Below are 11,031 nucleotides of genomic sequence, written 5' to 3' on the forward strand. Positions count from 1 at the left end.
GACCATATTTTAACTCTCCAGGGTCTACCATCTCACCCTGATTATTCTAATTAGTTTATTCTAATGAGGCCCAAAGGAATATTATGCTTATGTATTGGGGGCTGGGGCATAAAGCAGCCCAACAACAATCACGGGTTATACTTGAAATGAAAATTTTATTTTCAAGGAGCTTTCTTAGTAGGGAGTGTGTTGAGAGCTCATTTGGAAACTCTTTTTCAACATCTTCTTTTTGCTTCTCTCTCTTTCCACCTCATACCCTCCCAATGGGAGAGGAAAAAACAGAGAGAATGTTGAAAAAGTAGGGGGTCTCACCTCACTTCTCAAGGACTCATCCAGTCGATTCAAAGGCAGGCAGTTGGTCATACTATTTTAATTAGCCCCCAAGTTCCTTTCAGTTTCCTTGAGCTTTTAGGATAGTGGTGAATGTCTTTAGCTTTGGACATTAAAGGCAGCAATGTTGGAGGCAGCAACTAAACTGTATAAACATGAGAGACCCTCAGGGTTGTGTGAGGGATGTGGAGAATCTCTGGTGGAAAATGAAGTGGCATGTCTAAGATTCCTGCTGATGTGGGTTGGGGGCTAAGTAATGACCCAGCTTGTGAAATCAGCCCTTTGGGGCTTAGTGTTAGAGGTCATAAACCATGCCAATTAAATTCTTAGAGGAAAATATAATTGCGTAAACTTCAAATGTTGAGTTGAACTATTCAACAGCGAAATGCTATTTTAACTGCCAACAGCCCTCGAGCCCCACCTCTTCCTGTTGGGCCAACAGTTAACCACAGCTCCACAATTTGGTGTCTGGGTGTTAGTATTGACTGAGCTGGTTTTTGCCTAAAGTTTTGGTTTCTTGACAGACAAAATAAAGAGTTACAGGTAAGCCATAAGAAGAAGAGTATATGAGATTTTCAAACTGGGTGTTGTGACCTGTGAGGCGTTTCCTTGAGTTTCTTCTCAATTTAAGGGGGTGGGTGGGAAGTCCATTCCCAATACAACTATAAAAAATTTCTACCAGGTCAATGTCTTGTGCTGAATATAGTATATATTCCATAATTACTGTTCACTTGATTTGATTTTTACTTGAAAGGCAGGCCAGTTAAGTGGATAGAGCACTGACTTGGGCATTAAAACTGAGGTGCATATAACCTTAGTGTGATTATAAGCAAATAGAATAACAACTTTGGACAGTGGTTTCTGTTAGTGGAGACAGTTCTGACTGCCTTGTTATTTCCTGAATGGAATTAATATTGCCAATGTGGATTATAGGAAAGAAATTTGGTCTCAGAGGCATAAAGACCTTGGTTCAGGTTCCACTTCTGATATATACTGACTGTGTGATATTGGGCAAGTAGACATAACTTCTCAGTGCCCCAGACAACTCTAAAACCATAAATTGAAAAGTGAAAAAACAGTATAGAGGCTAGAGAGAAAAAGAGCTGACCCCAGAACTGGCTCTGTTACCATTGGCAAGTCACCTAACCTCATAGTAGTCTAAACAATCCTCTAGGACTAAAAGTAGTAGAAAAAGCGCCAACTTGCCTTGGTAGAGTGAATTTCCTGACCCAGGAGTTTCCTATACCAACTAAATTATAGGGCTAGTTGCCATCCCCCATCAACAGATAGATAGTTATCATAGTAGATTGGGAATTAAGGGCTTTGAGTTCATTGTTTTATGGAGAACTCTTTTATGAAGATGATGACAATGATGATGGTCAGCAGTTCAGACCTGGGTTCAAGTCCTGCCTCTGACACATACTAGCTGTGTGACCTTGAGCAAGTCACTTACCCTCTTGGTGTCCCAGACAACTAACTCTAAGACTTTAAGTTACAGGTGAATTTCCTGTTTACTTCCATGAAGGTAATTTCTACATCAAGGCTCCCCCATATGGATAAGATGAGGACTGATAATCACTATGACATTTATCTAGTGCTTCCTGACACATCAAACATAGATTTGCAAAGTGATTTACATATATTATCTCATTTGATCGTTTGAAGAAGAAAACATTCATTTCACCCAGTTATGTGGTTTCCCAGAAGGGAGGCCTGTTGGCATTTACGTAGAGAAGTAAATTATCGCAATGGGGATGGGATCACTGGATGAGAGACTGAGAGCTGTGAGGGACTGTAGAGGCCATGAAGTCCAACCACCTGGTGCCCAGGCAACTTAAATTACTTTCCCAGTGTCACACAACTAGGCAGGATTTGAACTTGGGTTTTTTTTTAAATAAGCATCTTAGAAAATTGAGATTACTTGTGCATCTTCTTACATAGACATATGTATATCTATATGTCTTTTATAATTGCAGATTCTTTAAAATATATGTACAAATTTTCTCCTTAGTTGCCAATTAAACAAATTGGTATTTCTTTCTAATAGAAAAAGAAATTTCATTTTCTTACATAAGGCATGGTATTAAATGTTGGAATGGGATAGATGTGTGATGATAAAAGTTTCCTCTAATTTCAACCTCTACCCCCCCCATCTATGGATTTGCAGATGTAGTTTCTTTTTGATGGACCTCTACTAAGTCCTGAATTTATGCTTTCACTTTCTCTATTGTAGATGTAGTTTCTTTTTGATGGACCTTTACTAAGTCCTGAATTTGATACCGTTCTCCCAAATGTTCTTTTCACACAAACTTGGTGCTGTATAGCTGAATTCTGACAAATACCCAGCCCTTTATAGTAATCATCCATTGCCAGTTACTCTCTCTCTCTCTCTCTCTCTCTCTCTCTCTCTCTCTCTCTCTCGTTTTTTTTTTTTTTTGTCAGCTTTTGACTCATAGTCCTGGTGTTAGGTTTTGTCCACCCAAATCACCCTGAGGCAATGGAACTTGAGGGTTGGAGGTAAAGGGAGTGGAGAAGAGAGCTTCTGGTTTGGGCTCCTTTCTATCCTCACAGGAAAACTGAGAATCTATGTGGAAATTTTAAAGCCGTTTCAGAATTCAGTGAATCCCAAATCAGGTTGCCAGTTCTGAGGTCATTTTTCATGACCCGTTTTCCATTTTTGCAGGCAAAGCTTTCCTTTTGCTCCTGACAAAAACTCATAAAACTGCACCAGAGAAATATGATTTTTTTTCACACTTCACAAAGCTGTCAAAAAGCCTAGATCCTCTACTTTTGCTTTTAACTTGCAAAACCTTTCACACACAGCTCTAGGCACAGCCCGGGTTCTGATGGCAAACCAGTTGGATTTCCTTCCAAAAGAAACAGTGGAAGCATTGTTGGGTGGGGAGGCTGGAGTTCTGGCTTCCAGCATAGCTAGCTGGCTGACTGGCTTTGGGACTCGTGCCCCTTCAAGAGTCCAAGGGCTGGCAGCTTCTCTGGGGGCAAACTTTTCTTCAGATGCAGGTCTAAGAATTCACAGACATATTTTGTCATCCTGTGCAGCTACATACCCCAGGGCTTAACAACCTATTTTTATTAGTAATTATTCCTAGGACCCAGACCAGATTTTTCATCCTTGTTTTATAAATGAGGCAACTTAAAAGCTGACTAAGGATACCAGTCTGGCCTTGTGATGTGGGCTGATTTTTCTTTATCACATTACACTGAAGCCTCTTTCAAGTAACTCTCACGGGACACACCGTCTTCTCTCCTACTGACTTATATTAGGACTTCCTTATTTTTCCTCTCTCTCTTCCCATAAAGAGGTCAAGTGGTATGGATAGTAAAATTGTCTTTGGAGACAGGAAGACCTGGGCTCAAGTCTTTCTTCTGGTACATACTAGCTGTGTGGCTCTGGGCAACCTTTCATTGTTGTCATTTTCCTAAGACATTGAGTTACAGAGTAAGTATCATTCTGTATTGGTAGAGTGAATTGTCTCACTGGTAGATAGCTAGTCACTACACCAGTGAAATCACATGTTGAGACAAAAATAATTCTTCTTGTATTCTATTTACACTATGTCCGCTGAATAATAAATACTTATTGATAGGCTATTAACTTAGCAGCATTTCTCTGTTTTGTGCTGTGTTGGATATAGGAAGGTAGATGGTTCAGTGGCTAGAACACTGGATCTGGAGTCTAGAAGATTTGAGTTCAGATCTGATCTCGGATTCTTACTAGCTGTGTGAGCCTGGACAGATCACTGAATCTCTGTCTGACTCTGTTTTCTCAACTCTAAAATGGTGGTAATGATAGCACTTACTTTCCAGTTCTGTTGTGAGGATCAAATGAGATAGGCCATGTTAAGTGCCTGGCAGAACGTGAAACACATAGGTTGCTTAAGAGATTCTCCTCCCTTCCTCTCTCCCTCCCTCCCTCCCTTTCTTCCTTCCTTCCTGCCTTCCTCCCTTCCTTCCTTCCTTTCTCCCTCCCTCTTTTCCCTCCTTCCTTCTTTCCCTCTTTCCTTCTTTCTTCCCTACTCTCCTTCCTTCTTCCCCTCCCTCCTTCCTTCCTTCTCTCCTTCTGCCCCCCTTTCTTTCCTTCCTTCTGAAGAAGAGTGTGTTCCCTGTTCCTCTTGATTGAAAAGGAATGTATCCCCTGGCCACCTTGATTACTGGTCTCTAACTTGTGCCCATTCTTGTCCTGCAGATATCATTATTATCATCATCAACAAAAAAATGGATTGAGAATATGTTCTGAGTGAGAGCTAGTGAGAGATACTATAGCCTAATGAATGAAGAGTCAGTCTTAGAGTCACAAAGACTGTAGGTTCAAGCCTTGTCTCTGACACATCTTATCTGTGAGACTATAGTGTTTTTGATCTCTCAGTGCCCCAAACAACTCTCTATGCCTATTGGTTAAAGAAGAGTTACTGATCTGCATTGAGGAATGGGGTTTACATATCTGGGTGGTAGATCCAGATCCTCTCTCCCCACCACACACACACACACACACACACACACACACACACACACACACACACACACACACACACACATATATATATATATACACACAAATACTATATGCAAGACCCTATAAAGAAAGTAAAGACATACTCCTTGTCAACAAGGGAATGTATGATATAGCTAGGAACAATGGCCTGCTGCCTCATAAATCAGCAGGTAAGTGGGAGCAAAAGTGTAGTATTCCCCATCCCCCTCCCCTAAGATACAGATAAATGATGCAATGTAAAGAGTATAGGCTTCATAATCAGAGGGCATTAGTGTGAATGAGTCTCTTCTTTATCTCTTCTGCCCAAACAAAACACTCAATGGTACAGCATTTTTAAAATATAGGGCTCTTTTTTGGGGGGTGGGACACAGATTAGTCTTAGTGCTAGAAGGAAACAATGCCCTCATTTTACAGGTGAGTAAACTGATGTCTAAGAAAGTTAAGTGATTTGCCCAAGATTACAATGATAGTACATTTTAGAGGCAAGGTGTGAATCAACGTCCCCTGACTCCAGAACCGGTGTTTATTTCCCTGTGTCACAGTTTCCCCCCCCTACAGTCTCCAAGGGGATGGCAAGCTTGGAGCTCACACAGATGGTAATGATGGTAATACTCCATCCTCCCAAATGAGGCAAGTTTTATAACATTTTCCAGCTCATTAGTTCGTTTTCTACATAAACACTAATAATGTAAGATGGTGCATCAGCACATGTTAAATTATTTCTGTTCCCACATTTCTATTGGATTTCATTCACATTTTAAATGTGTGATATTGTGGGCAATTTTTGCTTTGCCAAACAGTAAACAGGGACTCACAGACTCACGAAATCCCAAGAGCTAGAAGGGGCCTCATCCAGTCCAACCCTTATTCAATGCACGTCTCTCTTCTATAGCATCCCCAGCAAGTATAAACTAATTGAAAATGCCTGGTGATGCTCTTTCCCACTGGTCTTTCTGTCCCTTCACCTGGGGGAAGGAAGCACCACCATAGGGTGTGCTATGATCTGTTTGCTCTTATTCCCTCCCGTTAAGATAACTTGGAAATTGATTCCAGAATGCCTTCAAAACTGTGCATCCTCAATCGTGGAATTCTTCCGTATGCAGTTGATCAGGTATCAGGCTCTTCCCTATTTTTTTCTAAAGTGCTAATGTTCCTAATATTGTTGTTGTTGTTCATCTGTCTCTTTTGAAGAGCAGCAACAATAAGAACATCAGCTCCTCACTGAGTGCTTTGGGTAATGAAGTGATAAGAGTCTAAACATGGTGGTTCTACTACTGCCATTTAGGAGAATATATCACTAAAGAAATGGCTGATTAATTCCATTTCACATCAATTTTTTTTGCCCTTTCTTTTGGTTTCTTCCATAAATGATCTCTGGATGATCTGATTTAGTTGGGTTTATGCTAATCTTTCTGCAGGTTTGTTTTCTCCTCCAGGACTTTTTGTTATTTTGTGATGTTTTACTAAAGATAGTCCATCTCTCTCCATGTTTTGCAAGGAAATGTATACTCTAAAGTGGTTTTGTTCTTAGCTGCTATGTCTCTTCACATGGCAAAGACGTTGTGTTGATGGTTGAGGTGGTGTCTTGTCTCTTGTAGACTCCTTGTAGTGGAGATTAATTCAATTCAATAAACATTTACTAAACAAAAAGAAAAAAATGCCTAGTGATGGGGAATGAATGTCTTCCATTTAGCAGTCCATTCTACTTTCTGTTACTCCTAATTCTAAGAAAGTTCTTATTTATAGGCTTTGACCCCAAATCTGCCTTCATATAACTTTAGCATGATATGTGGAATGTTGGGGCTGGAAGGGACCATAAGGATCATATAATCCTAGCAATTTATTTTGCAGGTGAGGATATTGAGGTCCCAGGAAGTGAAGAAATTTTGCCAATTGATAGCTCATTAATGGCAGACCCAGTTATGAGACCCAGGAATCCAAACTTCTTGCCTAATACTCTTTCTACTATGTTCTCCTACTTCTTCTACACATTGATCTTAGTTCCATTTTCTGGCACCATTTAGAAAAAAATAGCTCTACATAGATATTTTATCATTATATGGAAGTAAATAATAGGGGCATGAGAACTAAATGGTATCCTGAGATTTGTAGTTCAGAGGCATAAGCATTCCCTTCTCGGTCCTGAAGGGATTAATTGCAGGCCAGCCAACTCTACACTTCTTCACAGTGACACACCCAAGTGTATTACTCAGTCATGACTACCCATGGAATCCTGCCTAATGGTTATGAAAGGGTAGAACAATTAACATATTTATTATATTCATTATCTATTTGTCCTGACTTATGGAAAATATTGACAAGAGCAGAATCTTACCATTTAAATGTAAGTAATTTAAATATGTTTGTGGAAATTGATACCTAAGAAAAATACAAATGGCTTTAATACAGACAAAAGTCCTACTTAATATAGTTAAATTATATCTAATAACAGAAACCTGATGTGTTGAATACTATTCCCTACTATTAGGTATTAGCAGTGCTTTTGGTATTTAGTAGTGATGCAAATGTGTGCATGTGTACATGTGTATTTACCTCAGTTATGTACTAACAAAAAATTGTCTTAATTAGTGACTATTTTGAATGAAACTTTTAAAAAAGAAATGCAGTTTTGTTACTTTTGATTATGTGCAATAAATAGAATTAACTGCTAACAGAATGTTTCCCAGTAGAGGTCCTACTGAGCCTGCTTTAAAGGATAGATAAGACTCATTTTTAATTAATAATATCCACTTATATGAAAGTAATGTGCTAAAGCTCTTAAATGTGATTTTTTTGGAGGTTAAACAAGCTAACTTGAAATCTTGTCTGCACAATTAATTTGCTCAGTAAATATAAAAAGGTGTAAGGTATACTTTAATCCAACCCAACCCAACTCTGGAGATCACAAATTCAAAATGATCAGAACTCTTAAAAATGTTTTAAGCTATGTATGTTCTTATATACATAGAGTGTATACATGCATACTTACATACATATATATACACAGATATATGTATTTATGCATATCAAAGTGTATATTGTGTGTGTTTGTGTGTGTGTGTGTGTGTGAGACAGAGAAAGAGAGAGAGAGAGAGAGAGAGAGAGAGAGAGAGAGAGAGAGAGAGAGAGAGAAACAGACTTAACCTGCTCTCAAGGAGCTCTCGTAGGCATACCTTGTTTTGCTGTGCTTTGCTTTATTGCACTTCACAGATATTGCATTTTTTTACAGATTAAAGGTTTGTGACAACCCTGAGCTGAGCAAGTCTATTGGCACCATTTTTCCAATAGCATGTCCTTATGTCATGTCTCTGTATCACATTTTGGTAATTCTTACATAATTTCAACCTTTTTCATTATTATTATACCTATTATGGTAATTTATGATCACTGATCTTTGATCTTACTATTGTAATTGTTTGGGGCACCACAAATTGTACCCATATTAGATAGCAAACTTAACTGTTACATGTTGTGTGTGTTCTGACTCCTCTACTGACTTGTCATTCCCCATCTCTCTCACTTTCATCGGGCCTCCCTATTCCCTAAGAAACAACATTATTGGAGAATATTACATAAACTTAGTTGATGAAGCAACAGCAGGGCTTGAGAGAATTGACTCAAAGTTTGAAAGAAATTCTTCCATGGGTAAAGTACTATCAAAGAGCCTTGCATACTACAGAGAAATCTTTTCTGAAAGGAAGAGCCAATCGATGGGGCAAAATTCATTGTTGTCTTATTTTAAGAAATTACCACCGCTTTCAGTTGTCCCGAATCTGGGTTTGTCCAACACCGGCAGCCACACCACAGTGTCCAGGCCAAGACTTCATCTTTGTTGCCACCGTGCCACCCAAGTTTGACCCTGATGAAATTAAAGTAGTGTTTTCAAGGTGCACTGGTAGTGAAATTGGTGCCACATCAGCTCTGGCCCCCAAAATTAGTCCCTTGGGTCTGTCTCCCAAAAAGATTGGTGTTGCTGTTGCTGAGGCAACTGGTGACTGGAAAGAGCTAAGGGTCACCAGTGAAATTTACCATTCAGGACAGACAGGCCTTCTGCCTCAACCTTGATCATCAAAGCCCTAAAGGAACCTCCTCAGGACAGAAAGAAGCAGAAAAATATTAAACACAATTGAAACACCAGTCTCGATGAGATTGTCAACATTACTCAACAGATGAGGCACCGATCCTTGGCAAGAGATTTCTCTGGAACCATTAAAGAGATACTTGGAAGAGCCCAGTCTGTGGGCTGTAACATTGATGGCAGACATCCTCATGATGTCATTGATGACATCAATTGTGGTACTGTTGAATGCCCAGCAAGTTAAAAGTTACAAAGGAGACTATTGCAATAAACTTATCATTTGACAACAACAGATGATCTTCATTTTTCAGTCCAGAAAATTTTGGTGCCACAGGCTACCACTCATTCTGGGAATTAACTTAAATTTCTTTAGCCATCTTGCTCTGCAATAACTTTCAGTTACTTTGCAGTTCATTTGGAGGAGGGAGGGTGCTGTTAGAAGAGCAGAGAAGTTGTTGAAGAATTTTAGCAGTGGGACTGTAAATTGCGGGAAGACTAGTTGGACAAGCCAATACTGCCCCAGGGGTGAGCAAAATTTGTCATCTTTGCAGACTTATAGGAAAGAGCATACATGTTTGCCTTAAAAACTTTGAATGTGGGGTATTTTGGGGGTGAAGATCCCCTAAATACAAACTCAGGACAATTCAGTTAATGTCAGTAATAGCTGGGATTCAGGAATCAAGAAATTGAAAAAGTTCTAAAGGAATAACCTTTGGCTCAAGATATTTTTCACAAATAGTATGGGTTTATTCTAGGGTAATTACACATGGTCAAAAATGCATTAAAATTTTGAATTCTATAAAAAAGAAATTACCACAACCACCGCAATGTTCAGGGACCACAACCCTCATCAATCAGCAGCCATCGACATCAAGGCAAGATCCTCCAACAGCAAAAAGAGTACAACTCACCAAAGGCTCAGATTATGACTAACATTTTTTAAAGGAATTAAATATTTTTAAATTAAGATATGTACATTTTTAGACATAATACTATTGTATACTTAATAGACTGCAGTATAGTGTAAACATATTTTCATATGCATTGGGAAACCAAAAAAATTCATGCGACTTACCTTACTGTGATATTTACTTTATTGTGGTGGTCTGGAATGGAATCCTCAATATCTCTGAGGTATGCTTGTATTCTAATTGGATATAGGTTGTTTCAGTTGCAAGTGAGATGGAAAGGCCCAAAGTTTCTTAGGGTCCAATGGCAAAACAGATAGAAATGTATCTTCTTTAGCAACATTTCCATCAACAAAACTATATCAGTTTCTGACATTGAACCATTTGACAATGAAAAGGACTTTGGTGGTGAGGACTTTCTTTTCCAGGTCTTAGAGAGCCTTTGGCTAATACGGAGGTAGAGAAAACAGAGGAAAGTTGCCAGGCTCTATCTCCACAAAGGTTACTTCCTTGATTTGAAGGAACCTGTTGGACACAGAGCCAGTGGTCTCAGTGGTCCTATTCTCTTCAATTTACCTACCCATAGGTGATACTCATTCAGCAATTGATATTCCTGGTGGTGGTGAAATATATCTTTTCTGTTAATCATTGCATAAAACTATAAATTGGAATTATTTTTGTATCTTATTTCCAGTGGGCTTCTCCTGGGCACAATTCAATTCAACAAACACTGATTAAACATGAGCCAGGCCCTGTGGTAGGTACTTGGGATAGACGCAAAGACAAATGGGAAAATGTCTGCCCTCAAGGAACTTACATTTCATGAGAGGAAAATATAAATGCAGATAAGGAAATCAAAGTACATACAGTTATTCCTCCCCCATCATGAGAGTTAAGGGCACAGAGTCCCTGTGATCTGGAAAATCCACATAAATTTTTTTGCCCTCCCTTCTTACCAGAGAAGAAGTCTGAATTGTTTTCTTTTACTTTTATGGGGTGTTTACAGTATTAAAAGATAGAATGTGTTGATATTATACAATACCATACATATATTTTATGCATTTCTAAGATTCTAAACTTTTTCTGTATCATCTGCTGGCCTTTACATGTCATCTGTGGCTTCTGCAAAACTCCCTCAAAATTCCCATTTAATTTCTTATGCCAATCTTCAATATATTGAAACCTCAGTGGGGAAAGTTGTG

General features: G+C 39.0%; 1 pseudogene; it reads left to right on the plus strand.

Moving 5' to 3' along the window:
- Window positions 1–4,986: 4,986 nt before the first annotated feature.
- Window positions 4,987–9,165, plus strand: LOC118857740 (annotated as a pseudogene).
- Window positions 9,166–11,031: the final 1,866 nt, after the last annotated feature.

This window comes from Trichosurus vulpecula, chromosome 7 (assembly GCF_011100635.1).
Source record: "Trichosurus vulpecula isolate mTriVul1 chromosome 7, mTriVul1.pri, whole genome shotgun sequence".
NCBI lineage: Eukaryota > Metazoa > Chordata > Mammalia > Diprotodontia > Phalangeridae > Trichosurus > Trichosurus vulpecula.